Source organism: Phascolarctos cinereus, unplaced genomic scaffold (assembly GCF_003287225.1).
Source record: "Phascolarctos cinereus isolate Bilbo 61053 unplaced genomic scaffold, phaCin_HiC Scaffold_4;HRSCAF=312, whole genome shotgun sequence".
In the NCBI taxonomy this organism is placed as follows: domain Eukaryota; kingdom Metazoa; phylum Chordata; class Mammalia; order Diprotodontia; family Phascolarctidae; genus Phascolarctos; species Phascolarctos cinereus.
Genome location: NW_027555847.1, coordinates 648970496 through 648997419, shown reverse-complemented (window position 1 = coordinate 648997419; position 26924 = coordinate 648970496). Strand labels below are relative to the sequence as shown.

Genomic DNA, 26924 nt, shown 5'->3' with positions numbered 1-26924 from the left:
ACACAGCCTGTCTATCCCACTATCAGGTCATACTGGGAATCTGGGCTCTAATAGGGGAACCTTCACCATATCTTGCCCAGAATCTGGCTTTTGTACTACTTCCTGACCATCTAGCTCCACACCATGCTACCTACACGCTGGCCATCATCCCTCTCTTCCCCACTCTCCCTACCCCAAACCTTGGACTCTGCCCCTAGGATGATGGGCTCTGATAGTTGAGCCTTCTTGTATGAAACCAGGCCTCCATGCCCTTATGGCTGTCTTTCCACCAGATTCCCCTTACACTGCCCTTTCCCTTCTCCCCACTCTCTTCAGCTCCCATGTTAAAATGTAAACTCCTTGAGCGCAAGGAGGATCTTATTTATATTTGTATATGCAACACTTAACCCCAGTCTGGTACCTAGTAAGTAAATGCTATCTATCTATCTATCTATCTATCTATCTATCTATCTATCTGTCTGTCTGTCTGTCTGTCTGTCTGTCTGTCTGTCTGTCTGTCTGCTTGTATCTTTCCCTACCTGTCTGTCTGTCCAACTGTCTGTCAGCCTAGACAAGGGTTTCTTCTGTGACCAAGCCTGGTGCCTTGGAAGGCAGTTGGCCCATGTGGAAATCAAAACTATGAACATATCCTCATTAGGATCCCCCTGCAGTATACTGGGTTGACTGATAAAGAGATGCTTATTATCAAAACCAGCCATTCCCAGAGGAATAGAAAAAGACATACCAAATAATCCAGGTTTACCTTACATAACATTTTTTTTTAATTCTGTGGTGGCACAGTAATAAACAAACGTTATAGGGCACCATTAGCTCAGATCATCACCAACCATCTGGTTTTCATATTAGATAATAACTAGAATGCAGTTTATTTATTCATTCATTAATACATTAATCTAATTTCCTTTTTAATATCAAGATTTAGTTATAATGAATCAGTGTTTTTGTAGCAAAAGGATGTGGTGTCTATCTGTAGGCCAGTGAATGTCTCTGGTGGGGAAGCTCAGTTATCCCATTTATGAACTGTGCTTCTATTAATACTTCTCTTTGTGGGGCTGAGTGTTTGTTATGTAGTAAATGTGCCTGCTCTCATTGAAGCCCTGATGAAATAGGTAGAAGTGATGACCCCTGAAGTCTCTCCTATCTCTGATTGTGATTCTGTGAAACATTAGGAGAGCAATTTTACTAGAAATGTCTAATTCATGGGTGTCACTCTAGGGATTCCAGCTGAGTGAATGTTTTTAAGCTCTAATAGAGCTCATTAAAGCAGAGGGTCTTACTTAAGCAAAGATATCCTAAGCCTTGGGAACAGACATGAAAACAGGAGGGTGATTCACACATACAAAAACTGTCTTTTCCTGTCTAGGCTGTTGGCTGATGTCTTCTGTCTTTTATCTCCTGTGTGGACATCAAAGGGTACTGGAGAAAACAGAATGGGACAAACCATGAAGCTTTTCAAATGTTTTGCCCTGAAGGGAGGACATTGTGATGTCTTAGCTGTCCTAGCATGAGGATGGAGCAGCTAGGTGGTACAGTGGATAGAGTACTGGGCTGGGAATCAGAAAGACTCCTCTTCCTCAGTTCCAATCTAGCCTCAGACACTTACTAGCTGTGTGACCCTGGGAAGATTATTTAACCCTGTTTGCCTTAGTTTCCTCATCTATAAAATGAGCTGGAGAAGGAAATGGCAAACCACTGCAGTATTTTTGTCAACAAAACCCCAAAATGGGGTTGAAAAGAGCCAGACCCAACTGCAATGACTCAACAACAACAATAAAAATGTGGGGGCATAGAGCCCCCTTTCTGCAAAATTGCTCTTTGTCTCATCATCATTTATTGTGGGTAGAAGGAGGATGCATCAGCCTCGTTGTGGCTGATCAACAACGATGACCATAATATAGTAAATTCACATTTCTATAGTGCTTTAAACTTTACAGGACACTTGTTTTCACTGACCTTCCAAGGTAAGGAGTTCAGCTGTCATGATTCCAGTTCTACGGAGGAGAAGACTGAATCTTGAGTGGTGACTTATTCAGGGTTGCACTGTAAGTAGGGGTTGGCGCTGTAATTTCAGCCAGGTCTCAGGAGGCATCTTGGCATTGTGGCTACTAGGGTTCTGGACTTGGAGCCAAGAAGATGTGGGTTCAAATCCTGCTTCAGACACTTGCTGTGTGAGCCTGAGCAAGTGACTTTGGCTCTCCGTGCCTCAGTTTCATCATCTGTAAAGTGAAAGGGTAGAGACTTGATAGTCTCAAAGTTTCCTTCTGGTTCTAAATCTTTTGTGATCCCAATTCCAAGTCCAATAATCTTGGTGCCTATTATAGTAATAGTTCATGTATAAACTAGTGCTGGCACTTTACATTTGAACTTCACGATAACCTCAAATGAGGCAATATATTGGAAAGACCTCTTGGAGCTAGAGAGCTAAGTTTGAATCCTCACTCTTCTACTTACTACCTACATGACCTTTAGCAAATCTCTTTAGCCCCTTTGTGCCTCAGTTTACCCAACTGCAAATTGAGGGAGTTGGACTAAATGATCCTTTCTTCTACAAATACTGTGATCCTCCATTTTGATAATGAGGAGACTGAGGCACAGAGAGGTAACATGACTTATTTAGTGTTGCATAGCCCCTTGATTTTCTTGGCTAGGAAGTATTTGGAAGCCAGAGTGGATTTTGGATTATCTCTGAATATTCAAGGGCCACTTGCCCCTAGCCAAAGATAGTGGCATTTTGTACAGTTTCTAGAAAGCCATGGACTACCACTGTCCACTTGGGACTCTCTTAGATTGCCTACCGAGCAAATTACTCATCCTGTTCCTCTTTCCATACTTGGGGAAAATAAATCCAATCTCCAGTGGTTCCATGAAAATAAGATATGGGATGAAATATTTCAGGAAGAGGGGGAGAAAAAGGAAAGTGACTTGAGGCCAAATCCTGGTTCCATCCACTGCTTATTAGCTCTATAGTTCTGGGGAGTCACAACCTAGCCTTAGCTCAGTTTCTTCTTCTGTTAGATGAGTATAATCATCTTTATGCCCCTTGCCTCACAGGGCTAGTGTGAGGATCCAAAGACATATGCATGTAAGGGGCTTGCTTTGAGAGCTTCAGAGCACTAAATAAATGTAAATTCTTGTTATATGAGGCAACAAGAGTACCTTTGGTGAGAAAAACACACTGTAGATCTTAACAGATTAACTGAAGTGGGAGTGGCTATTGTTATTAGTGGAAAGAAGCTGAACTGAGAATTGAGACACTTGAATTCAAACCTTAGCTAGCTGTGTGACTCCAACCAAATCATATTTTTCCTCCAAGAGCCTGTTTCCTCTGCCAAATGACAATTACAGTGCCTTCATTACCTGCCTTGAAGGGATGCTGTGTGGAAGGCCACTTTGTAAATCTTAAGGGATCACAGATATAGTAGTATTATTTCCCTATATGTGACACTGGAGCCTGAGGGGATCCCTGCGAGCACACATGGCACCCCAGTCCTCCATGCAGACATGCTGGGCCCCTTGGGAGGGAATACCTGAGGAGTTCTCTGGCAGGCCAGCATGGCTTTCTGCGGAGAAATGGAGGCCTCTGAACCAAAGTCACAGGTTTGGTCCCTGTCTAGACAGATGCATTTCCTGCCTGAAGCCTCCCTTGCTCCTGAGGTTTTCCTCTATCTCTGTTCCTGCTCTTGTCACCATCAGCACTTCCCTGTGTCTCTTTCTGTCTTTCTTTGGATCTCTGTGTGTCTGGGCTACCTCCCCTGCTCAGTCCCTGTCATTATGCTGTGGTTATGGTCTCTGTCCAGAGGGTAAGGGGGAGGGTGGCAAGGCTCCTCAGTATCTGCTTTGATGATCTCATTTACCCCCAAGACCACCCCGCTGCATGGTCCACAATCAGTTCAACAATGCAGAAGACCCCTCCTACATGTAAGATACTTAATTCAGCTCTTGAGTCACAAAGATGAAAAATGACATGGTCACTACCTCTGAGGAATTTGTCGTGCCAGTGGGATGTAAGCTCTGGCTGCTTCTCTTGAGTGAGAAACTCTTCAAGGTTGGCTACAACAACTCTCCAAGATAGCATAAATTACAGAGGAGCTACAGTTTGTATCAGCGAAGGGTATTCCCACATCAGTGAAATCACATAACCCTCAAGTATAATGAGCTTATGTTCTGTTAGGGTTTGAAAGTAACGTGTACACAGGTAAGTCAGTACAAAATTTGTGTAAAGTCAATACAAGGTTATTTTAAGATAAGGAAGGCACCAATACTTGGGATCCTCCAAGTTTACAATCCATTCATTAATTCAACAGGCATTTATGTGTTATTTATATGCAGAGGAGACCCATGTGCACACCAGTATGGCAGGGGCAGTTCAGAGTGTAGATGATAATAATTCACATGTCCGTGGCAAGTTAAGTTTTCTCAATGATGGCTTTGTGAGATAAGTGAGGCTGGTATTATTATCCTCATTTTACAAATGAGGAAATAATGGAGGCTCTGAGTCTCAAAGAAGTAAAATGACTTGCCCAGATCACAAAAGTTATGAAATCCAAACCCAAGTTTCTTAATATCATCTGTGTTCAATGCTCTTTCTCCTTCACCACACCAGTCACCACCCTCATGAAGCTTACCGTCTACAGAGTGACAGCAGCCATACAGGTGAGGATTATACAATACTATAATAATAGTATGTGATAGGTACAAAAGAGACCTGGCAAAGCTGCCTTCAGAAGAGATCATTTTCAGCATCCTGATTCAGGTGAAATCAGGGAAGGCTTGGAGGAGGTGCCAGCTAAGCTGAGTCTCAAAGGAAGAGGATGTCAACAAGCCAAGATGAGGAAGGAGTATGTCTCACGAATAGGGGATGGCTAATGTGAATATTTTGTTATAGGAGAAGGCAGGAAAAAAGCAAGGAAAGGCTATTAGACCCCTTTGGCTGAGATGTAAAGTACATGAAAGGAAGAACACTGCAGTAAGTCTAGAATGTTATCTGATTCTCTTGGTCCTAGATATGAGGCTTTCATCCTATCTAGAGTCAGACTTTTGATACAGCTCCAATAATCTGGTCCTTCCTGGTTGGCTGCATTTTTTCTGCTTGATCCCCCTGGATTTCTCCTTGCCATACCTGTTACCCCCCTCAAATATCCACCCTCACCCCTTCCCATGACTCATAGTGTCAGGGCCAATCTTACTGTGCTTTCCAAGGTGCTGTCCACCTCCCAGCACCCATTTTATCAATGACTTAAGTTTCAGAAGTTCTCTCATGGGGTAGAGCAAGCAGACTTGTTCTCTGAGGCCCATGAGAGTAGTAGAACCAGGAGCAAGGCCAGAAAGTCCCAGAGAACCAAACTTAAATATGAGGAAAAGCTGCCTAACCATCGGCACTGTTCCATGATAGCACAGAGGAGCGAACAAAAGTGGAATGGGCTGCCTACACAGGGGGTGGGTTCCCCCTCCTTGGAGATCTTCAGTCAAGGCTGAGTGATCATCCGGCCTGATATGGGGCATGGAACATTGAGAGTATTCCTTTTGTGTACAGGTTGGGCAGGATGGCTGCAGAGGTGCCTTCCACCTCTCAGATTCAGCCATTCTGGAATTCTCATGCACTGAAGCTTAATACTAAATGTAATAATTTGGAGTCAGGAGAACAGGGGCTCAATCTGAGCTCTGTCATTTAACAGAAAGGTGAGCCACCCACCCACCCACTCCTAAAACACCTTATCTTTCTGTATCTCAGTCTCCTCCTCTGTAAAATGGGATTACAGTACCTGTATTTCTCCTCACTCAGTTCTACCATAAAAGTTCCTTGTAAGCTTTAATGCTATAGAAATGTAAACAATAGGATTTAGTTTATTCTCTAAGTGGCTCAGAAGGCCTGGGAATGTTAAGGTTGCTCTAGTGAATCAGGGAGGAGGTGGTCTCTGGAAAGGCAGAAGGGGCTTTAGAGAAGCTCATGTCCCATATTACCAAAAGATCCTTTTCTTTATGCCCTGGACTGGGTGGGTCTAAGCCTGTCTGGGCTTAAAGAGCTTGGAGAAACAAGCCAAGAAAGACAAATTTCTCTTGGGATTGACTTTTGCAAACTGGCTGTATGACAATTAGTAAAAAAACTGGTCAGCTCCTTGTTAGTAGGAATAGTTTGATCTTTGTCTTTGTGATCTAAGCACCTAGTGTGTTCCCAGAACATGATATGTATTGAATGAGTGTTTATTGATTGATTGACTAGTGGTGAAGGCTCTGCGTTTGGAATGAGGAGACTTGGATGTGGATTCTGGCTCTGAAACTTGTTCTTGGTATGACTTTGGGTAAATCACTTCCCTTCTCTGAGAACTAAATGGCTTCTAAGATCCCTTTCAGCTCTAAACCCTACTAATGCTCAATGGGAATGTGATATTATTTTTTATCAGGTAAATGTTCTTTTCCATAGCTTCCCCCTCCATCTTTGAGGGAAACTCCAGGCCTTGTAAAATCAGTCCCCCACTTCCAAAAGCTGTGGGGGAGGGGCTGGCCATTGGCTTAGGTCCAGCCTGCCTCCCCCTTTCTCCCCACCCCATATTCACGGGCTGCTCACTTCCTCCCGCCCACTCCAGGAAAGGCGAGGATGATAATTACTGCCTTGGAATAGTAAAGCTTGTCAACGATTTTTCTTTCTCTTTTCTATAAACTCTTTATTCTCATTCATTCGTTTATTAATTTATTTTTTTAAATCTCTCTGCCCACTTTCTCCTTGTGCTTGGGTGAGAGGGAACAGTCCAGCCCATGTCTGGGAGAACACAACATCAGTGCATATGGAAAAAGGGGTCCTGGGGTGGGAGGCAGTAGAGCTGGTTTCGAGTTTCAGCTCTGATGCTGGGTTCATGGTATGACTCTGGGGCCATTGTGCTTATCATCTCTTCAATGTCTCCATCTGTAAAGTGGGATAATCCTACTTGCACTGGCTTCCTCACAGTGTTGTTGTGATGAAAGTGCTTTGTAGACTAAAGTACAGGAGCAATGGTTGCTATAGATTATTGTTCACAAGTCCCACGTGAAGGACTTCCCATAGGACTTGGTGTGCCACATTTCATCTGCAGTATGCACCAGTTGAAATTAGCCGCAGGAGGAGGTTGGTTTAGATATCTGGAACTTCTGATTGATTTACAGGCTGATGAGGTACTCACAACGATGAAGGTTCAATGTATAGCACCCTCACCCCCACCCCGGCCTACCTCCCCAGTTCCCACTTCCATTGTGGGGAGAGGGAAAATGGTTTCCAGAAGACAGCTGATTACTCATTCCCAGAGTTCTAGGGATAGCCCTAAGGGGTTGAGTTTTTTACTGTTATTTACAGATTCCCAGCTTTGTGCCTCCCCATTACAGTTAGCATGACGTAATTAGCTTTTCCAAATTTAAAATTTTTCATTTTATCAGTGAGATATTTGTGAAATGCACTTAGAATGGTACTTGGCACATGGTAGGCCCTATATAAACGTTTATTCCCTTCTTTTTCCCTCATGTTTTTCAGCAAAGGTATTTGCTAAGATGGCATATAGCAAGAATGTAGCAACAAAAACATTCCCACCAAGAGCATGAAGTACACTCTCTCACAAATGCACCCACGGTCCATGAACTGGAATTCTCCAAACTAAAAGTTGTCCCTCACCAGACTGATTCGCCCCTTGATGGGCCACTTCGAGCAGGCTTGTACTTTTTTATATGTGTCTCAAGAGATAAGACTAGATCTTTTCAACCAATCACATTTCCTGTGTGAAGTCATTGGCCTTTCATCCAATGGCCAAACCCTATAATCCTCTCAAATTGATTAAGGACTTAATCTATTTAGTTTACACTTTGTATTGATGGATTGATTTCAGTGGAGGTGTTCAGGGCTACTCTGATTATATTAATCAGAGTGGAGGTGAAACTCTAGCCTTATAATAGAATCATTGAACACAACATTGAGCGTCCTGTTCATGCACAATAGATATTTAATGTATGTTTATTCTATTATATTGTAATTTTCAAAGCTCTTGGGAACCTAAAGGACCAGCTAGTCCAGGAAGACTGCTGGTGGTACAGTAGGTAGAGTGGTGGGCCTGGAGTCAGGAAGATCTTAGTTCAAATCTGAACTCAGACCTCTACTAGCTGTGTGACTCTGGGCAAGCCACTTAACCTCTGTCTGCCTCAGTTTCCTCATCTGTAAGTGAGAATAATAATAGTACTTACCTTCCAGAGTTATTGTGAGGATCAAATGAGAATGATATTTGTAAAAAACACTTAGCATGGAGCCTAGCACATAGTAGGTACTATATAAATGCTCATTGCCTTCCCCTTCCTATCTAATTGTTTGACAGATGAGTGTAGGTGTTAATGCTTGGGGAAGAAGCTTTGTTATATACAGTTCAGTCATTCTGTGACCCTCTGTACTTGAAACCCAGAGAGACTGAGGCTGACCTAAGGTTGCACAGTGAGTTGTTGGCAGCCCCTAGATGGCAGTTATGGTGGTCACGCTATTTAAGTGCCCAGTACACCTTGGGAATAGGCCTGGAGATGAAACACTGCCTCAGCTTCTCTCTTCATGACAGGCTGAATGGCAATTTTCCTCTGTTCTGAAATAATGATATCCATTGGGAGAACAGCATGCTAAACACATGTGAAATCCAGCTTCAGAGCACAGGTAAGGGCCTTTCTATGTGCAGGGAAGGTGCAGGAGATGGAGAATGATGGTTAACGTTATTCATGAGGCTCATCAACATCTTTTTTTTTTTCTTCCTTGAAAACATCTTTATGGAGAACAATTATCTTCTCCAACATGCAGCATTTCCCAAGTGAAAAAGAAATAGAGATTAATGGACAGCGGGGATGGGTCAGGCACAATTGGAAGTGAGGGATAATCTGAGGCAAGGGACAGTCCTTGACTTCTGATTTTGAAATTTCCCCTAGGTTACATCCTCGAAATAAAACCAGGGAAGCTGGGTAAGCAGGCAAAAGCAGCATGTATTTATAGATTCTCAGAATCATCAAATCCTAGAATGTTAGACTTTCAGAATCTTGATGTCAGTGTCAGAGTCATAGAATCTTAGAATCCCAGCCACGGAGTGGGTTAAAAGCCTCAGAATCTTGGAATCAGTGTTATATAATTTCAAACTACGTAGCAAAATGTTAGAATCAGCTTCATACAGTCATTGAATCTTATGGCCATAATCACAAAATTTTAGAATCTTGGAATAAGTGCTGCAGTCCTAAAATCTTAGAATCATAGGATGTTAGCATTTCAAAATCTTAGAGTCATTGAATTTTAGAATCTTGGGAATTCATAGAATCACAGTAGATGTTGCAAGGAACCATAAAGATCTATCCCTCTACTTCCTGCTTAACAGGGGCTCCTGCCCCCTTTACTTACTCACAAAGGATTTATTTATGCATACTATATAGGTGAAACTATATGTTATTCACAAATGCCAAGTTCTTTGTTTAGTTGGTATGGTTTTTTTTTAATCTGTCTGTCATCTCTCCCTACTTACCTACTTATCTTTTCCTTTCCAAGAGATCTGACTTCATATGTGGCCCATATCTAGTCACAATTTATGTTGGGACCAATGCAGAATAGGCAAAAGAATCCAGGTGCCTTTCTCTATCACTGCTTCTGGGCCAGAGGAGGATATATTCTCTTCTAAACAAATCATATCAGCACATAATAAGATCATCTCTTCCAGAAAGCCTCCCCAGATTTACTCCCTCTGGCTGAGGTCGCCTCAGGAGCTCTAACATGCTCTTAAGAATTCAGGCATATAGTTCTGAACTGTTAATGCTGAGTTATGCCTTTGTCTAAATGTTTCTGATTTGTGTATGGTTAGGCATGGTACTCGTAAGGGTCAATCAGTCAGTCAATAAGCATTTATTAAGTACCTACTCTGTGCTACGCACTGTACTAAGCCACTTTGCAAAGAAAGGCAAAAGATGGTCTATGCCCTCAAGGAGCTCACAATCTAATGAAATTGACAACATGCCAACAAGTAAATACAAACAAACTACATACAGGAGAAATAGGAAGTAATTAATAGAGAGAAGGCACTGGAATTAAGAGAGATTGGGAAAAGCTTTTTGTAGGCTGATGTTTGAGAAAGCTTTAAGTTTGTGGGGGAGGGAAGAATACAATTCTGTTCATCAGTTACATCATATTATCAAGTACAGATAAATGTGTACGAAGAATCTTGGGTTAGGAATTGGGAAATAACGTCTTAAAAAAGACAAGGGCCTCATCCTCATCGAGTTTATAATCTGGTAGGGGAACATCACATGCATATACATATATATGGAAATATGACGCATGATATTACTTTATAAGTGAATTAGAAAGGTAGTAACAAAATGCTATATGCTAATTGGGGTAAATAATTAGTGATAGAAAGAATTAGAGAAAGAGTCCAGAGTTAGAGCTGTCAAGGCCCTTATAGATCATCTAATCTAACCCCCTCATTTTACCGAGGAGGAAACTGAGGCCCAGAGAGGTTAAGTGACTTGCCCAATATAGGTAGTAAGTAGGGGAGTCAGAATCAGAACGCAAGTTGTCCCTTGGTCAGAGCTCTTGCTCTTTACACTAAGTTGTTATCTCCTCTTTTCTGATACCTTGATCAAGTAGTATTTGAATTAGGCTTTAACTACAGGATGGAAATGAATTCAGTGTGAAAGTAGAAAAGAAACATTGTGAGCATAAGCAGCATTGTGAGCAAAAGTATGGATCCAGTCAGGCTCCAGGGATGGTCAGGGGCACAGAGCATCAATGGTCTGGTTTGCTTAGAGCATGGAATGTGAGGAGAGGAGCAAGTTGAGATAAGGCTGAAAAGGGAGGGTGGCATTAGATTGTGGAGAGCCTGGGCCATCAGTCAAAGGGGCTCATGTGTCTCTTAGGCAATAGGGAGCCAGTGGAGAATCTTGAGCGGAGAAGTGGCATGAGAAGATCTATGCAGAAATGAGATTAGTCTAGAAGCTGTGTGAAGAATTAATTGGAGGAAGGAGGATAGAAACAGGAGAATCTCAGGATGGGTGGCACTACTGGTCTGTACAACATGGTGTCAGTGGGAGTAGTGAGGGGGGTGTGGTTATGAGATCTTGTAGAGGCGGAATCTTAGGGAGGATTTAGGTAGAGGTAAGGGAGAAGGAAGAGTTGGCCCCAGAGGGGGTCTGATAGGATAAGGATTGCTAGTTTAGCAGTCCCCAAAGTATGTTTATCCTCAGGGGGAATTCTGACTGTTAGAGAAATTGTGTAGGAAACAGGTTTTCACCAGATTGTCAAAGAATGCCCTGACAGCAACTTCAAATTCAGTTCCCTTTTAAAGGATAACTGATGAGCCATTTTAGTGTCTTATGTGTTGATCTGTATCTGTTTGTGGGCTATTGTGAGTCCTTTCCATTTTCTGCATTTTGTGTGTGTGTGTGTATGTGTGTGTGTGTGTGTGTGTGTGTGTGTGTGTGAGAGAGAGAGAGAGAGAGAGAGAGAAAATGAAGGTTGTCCTATACCCAGCCTGCATTTGCTGCTTTAAATACTTGTATGGGAGCTAAGGTCCCCCTTATCCATTTTCGAGGAAATCAAAATATGAACTATGTCCTCAATATATCAGGGAATTTTCCTGGAGCAATTCTGTTTGGGGGCAGTAATAAAGAGGTAGTGACCCTCTTGGGCTTGGCTTCCAGGATCAGATGTATTCTGTGTGAACCTGAATTCTTTGAGAGGCTCTAGGTTATGACTTACACGCTGCATTTTATAGCCATATGTGTGTTCTACTTCCTTAACTCTGCGTAGGCTATTCCCCATACCTGGAATGTTTTCCCTCCTCACCTTCTACTTGTAGAATCCCTAGTTCCATTCAAGGTTTAGCTCAGACACCACCATCTGCATTAATTAAGACTTTCTCAATGCTAGTTCCCTCCCTCCAATAAATTCGTTTGTTCTCTCTCTATTTTGTATGCACTCATCCGTGTAGTGTTGTTTTCTCTCTCTGTGTAAGCTGTCTGAGATCAAAGGCTGTTGTTATTTTTGTCTTTGCCTGCCCAGTACATGGTACCAAGCCTGGCACATAGTAGGTACTTAATGATGATTGAATTGAATTGAATAGTCCCCAATGACTAAGAATTCAATCATGGGTTGCTGTGTGAATGGTGATGCCACCTCCAGATATCATGAAGTCAGAAGGAGGAACCGTTGAGGGGGGATAAGAACATATGTCCCAGTATGTTCCCCTCAGAGTAGAGGCAAAGTCAAGGAGTACTGTGGTAGACACAGAAGTCTTCTTTCAAGAGGTGGGTGTGGTCTAACACAAACTTGGTCAAGAGAAGAGGAAACAGCCCCAAACATATTTTCAAAGATGCATCTGTTGCTGATCTTGTGATGCTGATTCATTATGCCCAAACTGCAGTGTCCTTTGTGCTCCAGACCCTAGGCAGCTCTTAGCGCCGTGGATTTCCTCAGGGTCCCACTCATCACAGGGAAATACAGACACACAGGAATAGAATCAGAAATACTGGCACCCACACCCTGCACTGCTGTGCCATAGGGAGGTCTCACTTGGCTCACTTATCCTCTCTTGCCTTCCCAGAGAAACAGTTTCGCAGCAGTACTAGAGTGAGCCAGCCTGAAATACCTGCCCAGTGGCTTTGATTACCCCTGTTTTAAGGATCAAATGAGAGAATTCTGTTTAATTCAACGAACATTTATTAAGCTGCTGCTACTGTATGCTATGTGCCTTGTACACAAAGGCCCCAACTAAACAGTCCTTGCCCTGGAAGAATTAACTTCTACTGATGGTTTGTGTCATATACAAAAGTTAAGTAATTTTAAGAGTGCAATGGTGCTGATAAGGGAGATGGGGGATCAGGAAGGACCTCATGGAGGAGGTGTTGCTTGAACTCTGCTTTGAACAGTGCTAAGGAGCTGCTAGGACAGCTAGGTGGCACAATGGAGAAAGCCCTGGGTTTAGAATCAGGAAGACTCTTTCTTGAGTTCAAGTCCCACCTCAGACATTTATTAGTTGTGCGACCCTGGGCAAGTCACAGCCCTGTTTGCCTTACTTCCTCCTCTGTAAAATGAGCTGGAGGAGGAAATGGCAAATTGCTTCAGTGTCTTTGCAGAGAAACCCCTTCCCCAAAAATGGGGTCACAAAGAGTCTGAAATGACTGAACAGCTACAAACCACAGCAAAGAGTCTTTGAGACAGTGATGAGGAGAAGGGAGAGCATTCCAGGCATGGGAGGTTATGTGTACCAGGACACGGAAGCAGAGATAGAATGTCATGTACAAAGAGTAACTTGTAGGCCAATGTGCCTAGAAAGGAGCATGTATGCAGTGGAATAATAGAAATGACTGGAAAGTTATTGAACTGGAAAGTTCAATAACAGTCATAGGGGTCTTTAAATGTCAAGCTTAGGATTTTGCCTTTAATCCTTGAGACAGTAGAGAATGATTAAAGATTTTTGAATAGGGCGGTGCCATAGAATCATAGTTCCAAATATCTAGATGAAGGGGACCTCAATGGTGGCCATGTAATCCAACCGTTATTTTATAGATGAGGAGTGTAGGGAAGTAGAGTGATGCTTCAAAGAAGGATTTGAACCCATGTCCTTTGTTTCTAATGTCAGAGCACTTTTCCTGTATTTCATTTCACCTGTGGTAGGGTCAGTGTTTAAGTAACATACATCTGGCAGTTGTGCAGTGAATGCATTGAGGAAGAGAGGTTAGTAAGGAGATGTTGTTGTCCAGGTGGCAGGTGATGAGGGCCTGAAGTGGGGCTGTGTCTGTGTGAATAGTGAGAGGGGTGTGGGTGCAAGGGATATTGTAGTTTTAGAGTTGACAAGATATAAGGACTGATTTGGGGGGGATGAGTGAGAGTGAAGAGTCATAGATGAGTCTGAGGTTGCAAATCTGAGTGACTTGAAGGATGGCAGTGCCATCAGAGGATGTTTGAGGAAATTTGGAGGAGGGGGGTCAGTTTAGACAGAAAGATAATGAGCTCCATTTTGAGCATGTTGAGTTCAGGATACCTATGGGACACTCAGAGAGAGCTGTCCAGCAGGAGGCAATTGCTAGTACTGTTCTGGAGTGCAGAGGAAAGATCCGGGCTAGATATATAGATTTAGGAATAATCTGCAGAGAAATATGATAATTGAACTCATGGGAGTTGATAATATATGTAAAACACTTTGTAAACTTAAAGCTCTGCATAAATGTCAGCTATTATTATCCTTCCAAAAAAATTATAATCTTCTGATTCCTCATCTTGTGGAGATAGAATCCTTATCAGCCCTGCTTAGGGCCCACAATGGTGAGGGAAGCAGTACCATGGAAAGTGCCCTGGCTCCTGCGTCAAGATGGACTTTCTTGGTGTTCTTCACACATGTCCTTCTATCTCCCATCTCTGTGTTTTTGCACAGACTCTTTCCCATGATTGGAAAATGCTCCCTCCTCACCTCTGCCTCAAGGCCTTTTGGCATGAGTCCCTCTTCTCTCCTTCTCCACATGTCCCAGCCCCTTGACACTACCCTCCCCTAGCTCCTCCTTTATTCCAGGCTCCATTAAAGTACTGGCCCTTCTAATCACTAAGGCCAAGCCCTCTACATTTCCCCTTAATCCCATCCCCTTCCATCTTTTCCTGAAGTTTGCTTCCACTATTATCCCCTCCCTTTTTTTTGATCTTCAATATCTCCCTGTCTCCTGGCTTCTTCTAGTCTGCCTACAAATGCTTCCAAGTATCCCCTATCCTTTAAAGTTGTTCCCTAGACCCGACCCTCCCCTGTAGCTATCATCATGTATCTCTTCTCTTTTCAGCTAAATGTCTTGAAAAACCCCTGTGGATTTGTTTCCTCTATTTCCTCTCCTTTCTCTCTCTTCCAAACCCTTTGCTACTTGGCTTCTGACTTTATGGTTTTGCCCTAAAATTGCCAATGGTCTGATGGCCTTTTCTCAGTCCTCATGCTTCTCAACTTCTCTACAGCATTTTGAGCCATTGACTGCCCTCCTTGATGGGCTATTCATGAATGAGAGTTATGACTGACTCTCTCCTCTCTGGGTTTTCGTGACACTGTTTTCTCTTGGTTATCCTCTTCTCTATATGACTTCTCTTTTTCAATTTCCTTTCCTGGATCATCCATAACATGCAACTGTGGGTGTCTCCTAAGGATCCATCCTGGGCTTTCCATACTTCCATGTCACTTGGTGACCTCATCAGGGTGGCCTAATTTCAAGTGATTAATTATCACATCTATACAGGTATTCTACACATCCAGCTGTAGTCTCTCTCTTGAGCTCTCTAGTCTCTTATCACCAGCTGTCTGCTGGATATTCAAACTGGATGTCTTATAGGCATCCCAAAGTCAACTGATCCAAAATAGCCTTTTAGCTTTCCCACCAAGTTTACCTCTCTCCTAAACTTGCCCATTTCTATAGACAGGCACCTTCATTCTTCCAGTTACCAACTTTGTAACCTTGGTATTGACCTAACTGTTGATAGGACCAGAGGTGTATGGGATATTCAAAGAGTACTATCACCTCTGGTGTGAGGACTTGCCAAGCTCTTTTCAGTGCTCTCCTCCATTTTTGGTGTTTACTTGGCACTCAGCTGTCACCTGTGGCTTCAAGAAGCTATAGCATGCATAGTGGCCGCACCATGGTAAACCTTCTAGGCAGTCAGGCTAGACCAGGTTAAGAATAACTGACAGGCCTCAGACCCTTCTGGGAGTTAGGGAGATGTCCGCTCCAAGCATATGAAGACTTCCCTGGGTGAATAAAGCAGATGAAAATGATTTGTTCTAACAGCTATGAAGGCCGCTGAAGCAGGCATTGTGGAGAGCTTAGAGCTTGGTCAGAGGTCAAAGATGCCAAGGTCATGTGCTGCATCTCGGGTCATCTCCAGTTTTCCTGACTTTTGTCTTGCCACTGGACTTCGATGGCTGTGGAAGGGAGAGTTAGGCTGACGGATTTGTGCAGCTCTGCCTCACTTAACTACAATTCATGAGCAAGTCAAGACTCACTCACCTCGTCTATCTGATTAGTTTTCAGATCTTCTTATTTCTGTCTCCACAACATTTCTTGTATATGACCCCTGCTTGGCATCCTGGTCTTTGCAGTCGACCCAACTTTCTGTGCTCAGTGGTATGGGAGATATAAAGATGATTCATAGGATCATTGATTTAGAGCAAGAAAAGACCTTGGAGACCATCTAACCCATCCCTTTCATTTTATAAAACAGGAAAACAAAACCAAGGAGGTTGTGACCCAAAGTAGTACAGATAGCTTCAGAGTCAGGACTTGAATCTAGACCCTCCCACTCAAAGTTGCTGTACTTGGAGAACACAGCTCGCCACACTCAGCCTGGTTCTGTGAGCACATGGAAAGATGATCCACGTGACCACCCAGTCTATCATGTGTCAAGTATTATGGGCAGTTAAGTGCAGTGGGAATTGATGAAAAAGAGAGACAACAGAGAGGCTTAATGAAGAAGGTTGGATGTGAGTTGGGTTCCAAAGTACAGAGCATAATAACAGTTCACATTTATGTCATGCTGGAAGGTTTGACAAAGCACTGTTCACAAAACTGTGAAGTAGGTAGTGCAAGTATCATTATCTACTCTACAGATGAGGACGGCAAGGCCCATTGAGATTAAGTGGCCTCTACTTACATAGTGAGTGTCAGACAGGGATAGGTACTGGGCCTGTGACATCTGCACTGTAGGAAATTCTCTGGATTGAAACCCAAGTCTCCAACACCATTTTGACAACATCACAGATTTCTCTATACATATACATATATATGTGTGTGTGTATATATATATATATATGATATATATGATATAATATATGATATAATATAATATATATGATATATATGATATGTATATGATATAATAATATATGTACATATACATACATACACACATGTGTATGTGGATATTTGTATATATATACATATATGTCTGTGTGTTGTTATTTAGTCATTTTCAGTCATGTCCAACTATTTATGACCCCATCTTGGCAAAGATACTGCAGTGATTTACCATTTACCATTTACCATTTCCTCTCCAGCTCATTTTGCAGATGAAGAAACTGAGGCAGAGAGCATTAAATGACTTGTCTAGGCTCACAAGCTATGCATGTGTGTACATATATATGTGCAAATGCACAAAATCCTATACATATACATGTGTATGCACCTATATCTGTGTATGCATATATGTACATATGTGTATGTAAAATATTTTAAAATTTAAGATTTGCAAAGCACTTTACATATATTATCCTATTTGATCCTGACAACTATCCTGTGAACTAGATGCTGCTGAGAAAGGTTTGTGACTTATAAGGGCCACATATCTTCCAGGTGTCAGGGCCAAGCACTAGACTTGGGTCTTCCTGGCTCCAAGAAGAGCACTCTCTCCACCATGTCTGATAGCCACCTCTCCCTAGCAGTGAGAGAGAGGGGAAGGGTTCTCTTGAAGATGCCCTGGTTGCAGTCATCCCTCACCACTGCTCCACCAGAGAGAAATGGGAATATTCCTGTCTGGCTGCAGCATCATGTGGTTGTGGAGGGGTGTTGGAAGCTTGACCTGGAAAGGCTGTCTGCAGCAAAATCATGGGGGGCTTTGGATGACAACATGAAGATTTGATGGTGGCAACAGAGACAAATCAGGAGTCAGAAGGCCCAGGTTCTTTGCCATTTCTTACTCTGAATGGCCTTGTGATAGGAAGTGAGTTCCTTTCTGGCTCTAACTGAGAGGTTTGGACCAGTTCACCTCAAACCTCACTCCCAGCTCTTCACATTCTGTGCTTAAAAGAGGGAGCTTGGGGGCAGCTAGGTGGCATAGTGTATAGAGTACCTGCCCTGGATTCAGGAGGACCAGAGTTCAAATCCAGCCTCAGACACATAACACTTACTAGCTGTGTGACCCTGGGTAAGTCACTTAACCCCACTGACTAGCCAAAAAAAAAAAAAAAGAAGAAAGAGGGAGCTTGGTATAAGAGAGAACCCCAACAACCACACCACCAGCTGTGGAGTTAGGTGACCTGAATTTAGAACCTGCCTCCATTACTGCCTACCAGGGTGGGTGTGGGCAAGTCTTTTATCTGCTGTGGCTTTCGGTTTTCTCACCTGTAAAATGAGGGAGTTGAGCTGGATGTCTTCTAAGGCAGGGTTTTTAACCCTTTTTGTGTCATGGACCCCTTTGGCAATCTAGTGGAAGCCTATGGAACTCTTCTCAGAATAATGTTTTTAAATGCCTAAAATGAAATACATGGGGTTACCAAGGAGAGCAGTTATATTGAAACACAGGATTTTTGTCAAAATTTTTTTTTGACCAAGTTCATGGATGCCAGGTAAATATGCCTTGTCTAAGGACCCTTCCATGAACATTCAGTTTTCTAAGGCCCCTTCCAGCTCCACCATACAGAGTTCAGGCACTCTGCATTCTGAGATTTCTTCAATCTCTGACTTTCTATGTTCCAGCATTCTGTCTTCCAAGATTCCCTCTGCCTCTAACATTCTGTGAGTCGTCTATGACTGTTTACCTGCTTTAGACTTGAGTGGCCAGAGAAAGTCAGAAGAATGGGAATATGTGGGCTGGAACTGTCTGTGGGATTGAGCCTCTCCCAATGAGAGCCTTCTCTGAGTCCTTTCATGAGTGACAGGCCTCTGAGGAGCCTTTGTCTGATATGCCAGGTGTGACTCATCTCCCAGGGCAAGCCGAGAAACTTTGCAGTCTTGGCCCTGCCATTTATTTATCCATCCCAATGCCAGCTCCCAAATGGGGCTGGCTGCCTTTGCCAAGGGCCCTGCAGTGGCACAGATGTGGGCAGTATGAGTCACTCTTCATCCCAGCTCAAAGGGGGTTGTTTTCATTGCCCCCTCTTCTGCAGCCCTCACTTGGCAAAGTGAGGCCGTTGCTCATGGGAAGTGCAAGTATTTAGAATGTAGCTCTCAAACTCACTCCTCATGGGATGCTTACCTGCCAGGACCTCAAAAAAAGATGGGAACTTGCCTGGACATCTTCAGGTGGTCAGGGCAGCTTTGGTTTTCTACTTCCTTTTCTTCAAGAGAAAAGAAGGAGGAAGAATGGGGCTGGGTGCACATGGATATGTGGTATATATATGATGGATGCATAGGACTGTGTGTCTGAGATGTCTTTTATGGGTATATAGGATATATTTATATTTGCGTTTATGAGTATATGTCTGCATATTGTGTTTATCATAGGGCTGTATGTGAGATGTGTCTTTGACATGTTTGTGGGTTTATGGGCATTTATCAGGTGCTGTTTATCACTATGAGTGGGTATATGCCTCTTATATATGTGTGGGGTGCTGTGTTTTTGTGGTGTATTCATGGGCATGGATGCGTGCAGTCATGGATTAGGAAACTCTGAAATTCCTTTCACAGCAATTCAACAATCATGGCCCCCAGACCTTGCCATCCACCCCACAGGTATATGCATTGTCTCCCCCCCACCCCCGTTAGAGTGAGAGCTCTTTGAAAGTAGAGATTCTCTTGCTTTTCTATTGATATTTTCAGCTCTTAGCCCAGTGCTTGGCACTTAGTAAGTACTTAATATTTTTTCTTCATTCGTTTATTTATTAAACACCTCTTAAGAGTTAGATGGTGTGGTAAGTTCAGGGAATAAAAAGACAGAAATGAAACAGTCCCCCCTTCCCTTAAGGAGCTTCCATTTTCTGGTGGAAAGCAATGTATATTTGGATTAATAGGCAGAAAATACATACATATATATATATATATATATATATATATATATATATATATATATATATATACATACAGTGATTTAAGTGGAGGTTGGGAAAAGCACTAATACTTGGGGAGATCAAGTTTGGCCTCATCTAGGCAATCATGTTTGTACTGAGCCTCCAAGAGGTGGGGATGAGGAGGGAGAGTATTCCTGGTGGGATATGCCAGGGGAGACGGGAAAAAAGGTCAGCATGGATGCAGGAAATGCAGTGTCATGTCTATGCTTGCAGATTGGCAGACTCATGAGTCTGAAACTGAGGCTGGAGGCAGATTTTGCCTTAGATAAGGCCTTAGAAGCCAGGCCTCACTCAGCTAGTCAACTAGCTTTTATTAAGGGCCTCCTGTGAGCCAGACAAGGCAGCTAAGTGGCCCAGTGCTGGGCCTGGAGACAAGACCTGAGTTCAAGTCAGGCCTCAGACACTTACTAGCTCTGTGACCCTGGGCAAGTCACTTAATCTCTGTTTGCCTTAATTCACTGAAGAAGGAAATGGCAAACCCGTATCTTTGCCGAGAAAACTCCATGGAAAGTCTAGGTGTGCTATTGTCCATGGGGTCACAGAGTCAGACATGACTGAATGACTGAATAGCAGTGGGGGGCCAGACACTGTGCTAAATGCTGGCAATACAAAGAAAGGCCAAAGACAGTCCCTGATTTCAAGGAGCTCACGGTCTTAACAGAGGAGACAGCATGCAAATGCCTGTGTACAAACAAGCTGTACACAGGATCAACTGGAGATCATCTCAGAGGGAGGGAACATTAAGGAGAGCTGGGAAAGGCTTCTTGCAGAAAGTGAGATCCTAGCTGAGACTTGAAGGAAGCCAGGGTTTCTGTTTTATCTTCAGAGGTAATAAGGAGCCTGGGAAGTTTCTTGAGCAGGGGAGTCACATGGTCAAAAATGCTTCACAGAGGATTGATTAGATTGATAGAGGAAAGAGGGAAGGAAGGGAGACAGTTAGGAGAATGGTCTGAACTTGGCTTTTGAGGATGTGAACTGATGAATTCAAATCACCTGGCTCAGATGAACTTCATCCTCAAGGAGTGAAAGGTGTGATTGCTAAGCCCTGCCAGTGATCGTTGAAATTTTCAGAGAACACAAGAGCTAATTCAGAATGGAGAAGGGCAAATGTCTCGATTTTCAAAAAAATTAAAAATAAAAATAAAAACAAAAAAACCCCACAATTTCTTTGAACTATAGGCCAGTGAGCTTGACTTTCAGTTGTCATTCAGTTGTTTCAGTTGTGTCTGACTCTCTGTGACCACATTTGGAGTTTTCTTGGCAGAGATACTGGAGTGGTTTGCCATTTCATTCTCTAGCTCATTTTACAGATGAGGAAACTGAGACAAACAGGGTTAAGTGACTTGCCTGGGGTCATACATGTAATAAGTGTTTGAGGCCAGCTTTGAACTCAGGAATATGAATCTTCCTGACTTCAGATCCACCGCCCTATCCATTGTACCATTGGCATAATTTTGGATGGTTACTTCTTTGGACTTCTGACACTTAAGGTACTTCTCCTTGATAAAAAATGATAGCATTTATTACTATATGTGAATACATCTGTGTTTGTATGTATAACATGTGTATGTGTGTATAAAGCAGGTGAATGTCAATATGGTATTTTTTCCTTTATTGGATGCAAACCTTTTTCAGACTGTGATGTCCTCTGTATTCTGGGAAGCTTTAAACAGTTGTTGTAGTATCAGAGTCACAGAATATCAGTGCTGGAAGGGAGCTTAGATGTCATCTCCTCCACCCCCTCCCTGAATAGGAATCAGCCCTCTGCAGCATCCCTGACATGTGGTCATCCCACTTCCACTGAGCATCTCCAATATGAGGACCTCAGTGCTTTCCAAAGTATTCCATTCCACGTGGGAATGGCTCTGATTATTCAGAAATCTGCCTCCTTGTAACTTCTTTCCATTGGTTTTAGCTCTACCCTGCAGTGCTGATGAAGTTTTGTTCCCCTGCCCATTAAATGTATTCAGTAACTGTGCCCCTCGAGCTCAGGTGAACTTTCCTTGGGCAGCAGGCTTGCTTGCTCCCTAGTCTGAACCCTCTCCATACTCTGCTGTTAGTGATGCAAAGCTGAGCCTGGGCCAGTGAAGTTATCATCAGAGAGGGGAGGCCAGATGATTCAGCCTTAGAGAGTCAGTTTTTGAGAGCTAAATAAAAGGGACCTTGGAACACAGGATCTATAATGTCAGAGTTGGAAGGGACCTTAGAACTTAGAATGTTAGGTCTAGATGTCACCTTAGAACATAGGCTCTAGAGTGTCAGAGCTGGAAGAGATGTTAGCACTTAGAATGTCAGGGCTAGATGATACCCTAGGACATAGGATCTAGAATGTCAAAGGTAGAAGGGACCTTAGCACTTAGAATCTCAGGGCTAGATGATACCTTAGAACATAGAATCTAGAATGTCAGAGCTGGAAGTAGCCTTAGAACTTAGATGGTCAGGACTGGATGAAAACTTAGAATATAAGATACAGAATGTCAGAACTAGAAGGAATCTTAATAGTCAAAATACAACATAGAATCTCTGAGGTAGAAAGGAATCTGTGGCCAGATTTCAAGATTTCAGTGGTGTCAAGCTCAAGCAGAGATGAGGCCGCCAAACTGTACGTAAGGCTCCCTGCCAGCTGCATATTTACTTAGAAAACCACATATTAATATTGTGCTTTATTGTATTTTTATTTTGTTAAATTATGCCCCATTACATTTTAATTTGGTTCCAGCCATACTGTGGAGTATGAAGGGCGGACAGTGTGTTGATCACCTCTGCCCTAGAACAAGGGTGTCCAGCTCAGATGGAAAGGGGTCCCTGGTGTCTGCATATAGACTTAGAAAACCACAAGCTAACATTATCTGTGTTGTGTTATATTTTTATTTCTTTTGTTAAACATTTCCCAATTGTGGTTTTTAATCTGGTTTGGGCAGCATTAGGGAGTCTTGTGAGGGGCAGCTGGTTGGCACAGGGGATAGAGCTCCAGACCTGGAGTTGAGTCAGGAAGAGTTCAAATCTGGTCTCAGACACTTCCTAGCTGTGTGACCCTGGGCAAGTCAGTTAATCCTGTTCGTCTCGGTTCCTCATCTGTAAAATGAGCTGGAGAAGTAAATGGCAAACCACTCTAGTATCTTTGCCGAGGAAACCCCAAATGGGGTCACAAAGAATTTGACTCAACTAAAACAACTCACCAGCAACAAGAAGAAGGAGTTTCATGGGCCAACGTGTCTGTCTCCTTCCTTGGTTCCCATCATGTCCTACCTTGCATCCTACTTATATGTACAAAGGCGGTATCCTTCTCCCCTCTTACATTAGATTTTGAGCTTTTTGAGAGCAGGGACTGTGTTGTTTTTCATCTTTGTATCCTCAGCACACAGTAGGAGCTTAATACATATTTCTTAGCATGTGTTGAAATAAATAACAATTGTGGTCATGTTAGGTGATTTTTATATAAGAGTTGAATGTTAGCAAAATGCTTTTCACACAGTATCTCATTTGATGCCCATAGAAGTCATTTGAATTAGGTAGAACCTTATTTGCAGCTGTGAAAAAAAATTGAAGCTCAGAGTGGCTAAGTTATCTTCTTTCTTCTAACAAGTGAGTTTCAGAATCAGTTCTTACCCAGGTTTTCTGGCTTCCAAGTCAAGTTAGATTTCCGCTGCATCTTATAAGAAACCCCGCCTGAGACTGATTTAGGGTCTGCCTAAGAGAATTAGTGCCCTTGTCTCCTGGGTGGGATTATGTTCTTACCCAAGGGCAGAAAAACAGCTCTGCAGCAAATGAAGCAAGTTTCCAGGCCTCCAGCCTGTCCAAGAGGCCATGTCAAAGTTTGGACATCAGCTCCATCAGAGCTGTATGTTGTTGGCTATATGTGATTCTCCTTTTTGATTCCAAGGGCTCCTCTTGCTTTCTAGCAGCAGAGGAAGCAGCCCCTCCCCCTGCCTTCCTGGCTGCTTCTTAATGGCATGCTTATTAGGAGAATGATATCTACCGACAGGAAAGGTGATAATTCATGTGTACATTCAACCCCGGGGTCAACCAGTGACTGAAAATGTCAGTGACCACCATGTAAACATACCCACCGCTGAGGCCACTGGACCATCCATCAGGCAATCAATTACAGCCTCCATTAGTAACCCCCTTAAGCACCCATCAGAACAGTTTGTTGGACAGGCAGCAGCCCAAGTCACTGCCCTTTTCTTTTTTGGAGAGATGAGCAAATATGGGGAAGATTTGCATAACACTAAGTCTGACTGGGGAACAAAACCCCAAGATGGCATCAGCCCTGGAAGGTAAGTCAGCATTAGAGGTGGATGGGCACCCTCAGGCTCTTATCTGAATCAACAAGAAACATTTTCCAGATTTGGGAAAGCTTCTTTGAAGAAGGGTGGACTATTTGCAAGGTCACTGTGGACTGGTTGTCTTTCTGCTCCACAAATCATGCTTCCATTCAGAGAACCTTAACAACTTCTTATTTCCCAGCAAGGAAGAAGAAATTCCTTGCCTGGCATTCAAGGCCTTCCAAAGTCTAGTTCTACCTTACCTTTACATCTCTAATGTGCTGTTAACTTCCTCTTGCATGTTCTTCCCTTCACCCAAACTGCATGCTTCTTTGTCCCTACAACAAGCCATGTACCTCTTTTTCACTCAGTCCAGGGATGCCTGTCTCCCTATCTTTTCACTTGTTGAATTCCTACCCATTCTTGAGAGCCCAGCTCAATCTCTATTCCTCTAGGAAGTCTTCCCTGATTCCCTCCCATGGTCAGTCATTTCTCTTAAGTTTTCCATATTACTTAACTTCTCTGATGTATCTATCACTATGTTTTATTTATATATGTTCACATCTTCAACAGTTGGGCTGCACAGAGGGTAGAGAGTCAGACTTGGACTACCTCAGACACTTACTAACTGCACGACTCTGGGCAAGTCAGTTTAACCCCAATCTGCCTCAGTTTTCTCATCAATAAAATGGGGATCATAGTGTCACCTACCTCCCAGGGTTGTTGTGAGGATAAAATGAGATAACTTTCATAAATTGCTTTGCAAACCTTAAATCACTTTATAAATGTTAGCTATGATTATTATTTTACCCCTTCTGTTAGATGACATAATCCTTACTGATGAGGACTACGTCTTATCTAAATTGTACAACTCTTCCGCTGCCAAATGTAGAGCTCTACAGATAGTAGGCACTTAAGAATTATGTGTTGAATTTGAGCTTGAATGTTCCCTGATGATGGAAAAAAGAAAAAGAAAAAAGCAGGAGCTTGTTGTGTAGCAAGAGAGGTTTAGGATAGGAGGCATTTCTTTTTTTTTTTTAATTAATTAATTTATTTTTAGTTTTCAACATTCACTTCCATAAGATTTTGAGGTCCAAAATTTCTCCCCATCTCTCCCCTCCCTCCACCCCAAGATGGCGTGCAATCTGATATAGACTTTACATATACATTCATATTGAACCTTTTTCACATTAGTCATGCTGTAAAGAAGAATTAGAACCAATGGGAGAAACCAAGAGAAAGAAGAAACAAACAAAAAAAGAAAAAAAAAAAGAGAGCGCGCAAATAACATGCTTCCATCTGCATTCAGACTCCATAGTTCTTTTTCTGGGTGTGGACAGCATTTCCGTCATGAGTCCTTTGGAGTTGTCTTTGATCCTTGCGTTGCTAAGAAGAGATAAATCTATCAAAGTTTGTCATCGCACATTGTGGCTGTTACTGTGTACGATGTTCTCCTGGTTCTGCTCACTTCACTCAGCATCAGTTCATTCAAGTCTTTGCAGGTTTTCTGAAGTCTGTATCTATGGAGGAGGCATTTTTCATTGGAAGATACTAGGCTGCCCAGACTCATGTAACTCTTAATTGTCTTAGATGGCTTAGATATACCAGGAGGGTGGAATAGATGACCTCAGAATGGGCCTTCTGGAGCAAAGGTTGAATGGACCAATCAATGGTCATGTCTTTGGAATTCAGTAGCTGCCACTGATACCATTGGGAGAATGAAGAGTATGCACAGGTTTGATGGTAGCTGTCTTTATGGGGAAGGGGAAAGAACATGTCCCATTGTGCTATGGTATCATTGGTTTATGAATTGGATGATACCCAATAGATTAGCACTTGATGACCTTGCAGGCAATAGGTGCTTAATAAATGCTTGTCAAGGTGAATTAAACTGTTTTGAATATTTGTGTGAGCAGCATTTAAGTGAAGGGTGAGGAGAGGGCTCTATTGTCTCATATCCTCAAATTCGCCCTGGCCCAGTGGATATAGCAATGCACTTGGTCTCAGGAAGACTTGAGGCCAAATCTCACCTCATATACTTACCAACTGTGTGATCCTAAGCAATTTACTTACCCTCTCTGAGGTCCAGATTCTTAAAATCAGGATAATAATGCCTACCTCCCACGGTTGTCATGAGGCCCAGAGCACTGCAAACTTTTATAGATGTAAGCTATTTGTAAAATTATCATTAGCAGCCTCATCAAGAGGTATTATGGTACGGTGGTTGAGCCCAGAGCTTGGAGGCAGGAAGACCTGGGATCTAATTCTGTTTCAACTTCTTACTAGCTGTGTTACACATGGCAAATTACTTAACCTCTTTAATTTCCTCATCTAAAAAATGAGGGGGTTGGGCTCAGCAACTTCTAAGGTCTCTTCCAACATTAAATCTACAATCCCATGATCATCTCTTTCATTATATTCCTTTTCCTAATTAATATTTTTATTTATGGATTTTTAAAACATCAGAAAAATTACCCAGTATATCTCCATATTCACCATCTTATTTATACATGCATGTTTATTTTCATATTCTCTTCTCCATTAGACTGTGAGTTCCTTGAGGTCAGACACTGTCTTTTTATCTTTCTTTACATCCCTAAATGTTTAGCACAGTGCCTGGCACATTGTAGGTAATTAATAAATGGTAGTTGAGTGACAGTCTTCATGGTCATCTTTGTCATTTAAATATCATTGCTATTACCATTGTATTGGCATCGTCATTGTCTTCCTCCTCATCACTATCACTGTCGCTCATGCTATGGTCATCACTGCCATCCTTATCATCATTACTACTACATTTATCATCAAAATAACTTAATAATTCTCACTGCACCAACCATTCATTGTTATCTTCAGTCTCATCATCATCTTTACATTCACCATC

General features: G+C 42.6%; 1 protein-coding gene across 3 annotated transcripts in view; it reads left to right on the top strand.

Annotated features, from left to right (window-relative positions):
• TSNARE1 (t-SNARE domain containing 1) overlaps positions 1–26924 on the top strand; it is a 287962-nt gene that overhangs the window by 153388 nt on the left and 107650 nt on the right. The gene's annotated exons all lie outside the window — the stretch shown is intronic.